The sequence below is a fragment of the Thalassophryne amazonica genome, unplaced genomic scaffold, assembly GCF_902500255.1.
Source record: "Thalassophryne amazonica unplaced genomic scaffold, fThaAma1.1, whole genome shotgun sequence".
NCBI lineage: Eukaryota > Metazoa > Chordata > Actinopteri > Batrachoidiformes > Batrachoididae > Thalassophryne > Thalassophryne amazonica.
Window position 1 is genome coordinate 178621 of NW_022986300.1, and position 3908 is coordinate 182528.

At 37.6% G+C, this 3908-nt stretch overlaps 1 non-coding gene across 1 annotated transcript; it reads right to left on the reverse strand.

The window, feature by feature from the left end:
- Positions 1-3325: 3325 nt before the first annotated feature.
- On the reverse strand, positions 3326-3542 carry LOC117506011. Its single transcript, XR_004559332.1, has one exon. It is a non-coding gene; the product is annotated as a small nucleolar RNA U3 (small nucleolar RNA).
- Positions 3543-3908: the final 366 nt, after the last annotated feature.

Below are 3908 nucleotides of genomic sequence, written 5' to 3' on the forward strand. Positions count from 1 at the left end.
CTCTTTGTCAGCCTGGCTACAGTGCTGAAAAGAAACCTGGGGTTGTTCTTATTTTCTTCAATAAGTCATGCGTAGTAAGATGTCCTAGCTTTATGAAGGGCTTTTTTATAGAACAACAGACTCTTTTTCCAGGCTAAGTGAAGATCTTCTAAATTAGTGAGACGCCATTTCCTCTCCAACTTACGGGTTATCTGCTTTAAACTGCGAGTTTGTGAGTTATACCACGGAGTCAGGCACTTCTGATTTAAGGCTCTCTTTTTCAGAGGAGCTACAGCGTCCAAAGTTGTCCTCAATGAGGATGTAAAACTATTGACGAGATAATCTATCTCACTCACAGAGTTTAAGTAGCTACTCTGCCCTGTGTTGGTATATGGCATTGGAGAACATAAAGAAGGAATCATATCCTTTAACCTAGTTACAGCACTTTCAGAAAGACTTCTACTGTAATGAAACTTATTCCCCACTGCTGGGTAGTCCATCAGAGTAAATGTAAATGTTATTAAGAAATGATCAGACAGAAGGGGGTTTTCAGGGAATACTGTTAAGTCTTCAATTTCCATACCATAAGTCATAACAAGATCTAAGGTATGATTAAAGTGGTGGGTGGACTCATTTACATTTTGAGCAAAGCCAGTCGAGTCTCACAATAGATTAAATGCAGTGTTGAGACTGTCATTCTCAGCATCTTTGTGGATGTTAAAATCGCCCACTATAATTATCTTATCTGAGCTAAGCACTAAGTCAGATAAAAGGTCTGAAAATTCACAGAGAAACTCACAGTAACTACCAGGTGGACGATAGATAACAACAGTAGATGTTACTTATTCACATTTGACAGTCATATTTCTGACTGTGATAAAGTACTGTTGTCCAATAATTTCTCAGCAACATTTATGAAATCTTGAGACATGGTTTTGGATGGCTTCCAGCTGGTTTGGCATGTCCTTCTTGCTGATGGTTTTGCCTGCTTGTTCTGGTCCAGGTATGGCACCATCTTTGGACTCGGCCCCTAAAACAAAAAGAAAAATCTGAAAACATCATACAAATGTAGGAATAACTTCCCTCAAGTGAAACAAATGAGCTGTTTCCCAAAGTTTATAACACATCGGAAATTGTCAACAGCCTCCAATCTCGGTTCAGAACTTTCTAAATAGTTGATTTGACAAAACAATGAAAGCTGTCTTTTTTAGGTGACTGTGTTAATTGGATTAGTAATTTCTCATACTTTATTTATATACTAGCTGAGTTAACCGATCTACGCACAGGTAATAGAGAAGAATTTTAGCCATGTCACTGTATATTTCTTGTCACTTTAGTTAAGGTGTAGTAAGTTGCGTTGCATTGTGTGTATGTTGTCATCATTAATTTTCATAGAGCAATTTGTGACATTCATGAGACTCAAGTGAATGATGATAAAAAGGTGACAGCATGTCATATCACTGCCACGCTCTGAGATATATAATGCTATTAGATTATGTGCAGATGTTTCCCAGCTCTATTACATTTCATTCGTTTAGCACTTGAGGTTTTACGACCTAACGCCCCTCGCTTCTTGGGAGGCATATCGACAGTCTGCATGCTGTACACAGCAGGTACATTTTAAAAAACCTGCGCCTTGACTTGTACGTGGCATTCGCTGGTTTGTTCGGATTATAAATAAAGTGCTTCCTAGCCAGCCGCTACTACGTAGTAAGTAAAGTGTGATTCTTACTACCTGACCTGAGCACCACATGAACTGCAAAAATAAGGGCTCCAGTGAGCGCGTTGTGATCTATAAACATAAAAGGCAATCTATGTATGTATGTATGTATGTATGTATGTATGTATGTATGTATGTATGCAATCGACACCAATCTTGGTCTGATGACTGGGGACACCGAGGGGGAGGTCACTGGAGCCCTTAGGTTGAAAGCGTACATGTGCAAACACTAGGGGTGTAACGATAGACAAAAATCACGTTTCGGTACGTACCTCGGTTCTGAGGTCACTGTTCTGTTCATTTTCGGTACAGTATGGGAACAAAATGCAAAACCTAAATTTGCTTGTTGTTTAAACCAACAGTTTATTGTAACATTATACAAACAGAAAAATGAAATAATTGCAAAGTGCTGCCTGGTAATAAGTTAAATAAAATGTTCTCAAATAAATGACAAATGTATGAAATATTATAAAAAATACATTCCAAGTAAACAGTTTTTAACAAAACCTTTCCACAAGAAAAGAGCAGCACAACTGTTCCAGCATGAAGCCCTGTTCAATTTTATTCAACCTTCATATTTTTTGCCAGAAAAATGAACTTGAACAAAACTGTCACACTCTATTAGGAGTTTGTTTAAGAGAATTGATGTTAAAGATGCCATTTACTTTTGTACAATTTATTTTATTTTCTATCTCTTTCTATTAACTGTTTGTTTAATGTTTGTTAATATAAGTTTTGAAAACAAAAACATTGTGGGAGAGGCAAAAAAGTGAGTAAAACCACCTTTAAAATATTTAGAACAACAAATAAACTTGAATCTTGGTTTGTTTATTTATTTTGCCATTCTAATTGGCCATCACTTATTAAAATAAAATAACTTCTCAAGGCCAGGGCTTGCTGCCGCTCAGTGACAACAGAGACTTTCACTTTCAGTCACCAAACATCAGAAAAGTCTCTGGTAACGCCAGGAAAAGTAGCTAGATTTGGTGCTAGTTGCTTTGAGAAAATAAGTCGTCAAGAAGGTTTGAAAAGTCGCCAGATTTAGCGAGAAAGTCGCTAAATTGGCAACACTGAATGTAAACACACAACGCAAACTAATCTGTGCACAACCCTGTACCGAACTGAATGTCCCGTACTGAAATGGTTCAATACAAATACATGTTACACCCTTTAGTGGACACACACACACACACACACACACACACACACACACACACACACACACACACACACACACACACACACACACACACACACACACACACACACACACACACACACACACACACACACACACACACACCTTTTATTATATGAATGGTGTTTATAAGATGATATTATTATTGATTGATTATGAACTATTTGAAAAACTGTCCTAATTTTAATCTCTTTTTTTTAGCTCACTAAGTGAATCCACACTTTTCAGATAATGGATTTTCCAACTTTACTGCAACATGAATGTATTATTAAATGCCATGCAAACAACAAATGTAACTCCAAAAACACATTTTTTTTTGTTTGGTTTTTAAGTATCCATCACTGTTTAATAACACACTACACTTAATGATAATGGAAACACGTTTTGGTTGAATTCTACACAATAAATTCCATGTATGCAGTGTTAGAACCACTCTGACCATACTCCTCCTCTCATCAGTCCTGAACAGAAATAATGAACAATCATTAAAGACAGAAAGCAGACAAAATGTATCATTTATTTCTATCCACTTCATGCTCAGGAAGAAGTATCAGGACTCTTCATCATGGTTGGCGAGACAGAACACTTTAGAAACACATTTCTCAAGTCAAAAACTATAGAAATGATCCCTGAAAGTATAGTCTTAACCTGTTAATGTTCCTGCCGCGGGACTAGAACCACCGACACACCACGCTCTGTTATGGTGCCGAATACCCCCCCCCACCTGACACATTTAACCGAGTTTAAGAAACAAATTGAACCATCACCAAGACAGAAATATTATTATTTATATACACGTCACACAGTCAAACACAACTCTGATTTATTTCTGCAGGTCTGACTTGGACTTCCTTCCTCTTCCCTTCCATATTTGCACCATGATCATCAGACTGCCCCCTACAGTCTCCAAAGGAGATGTTGAGCTCTCCGAGTCTCAAGGAACCCCATAAAATGCTCTTTTTTTCTGGGGCATCCTCAACTGCAACAAGTTGAATTCTGATTGATAGTTGC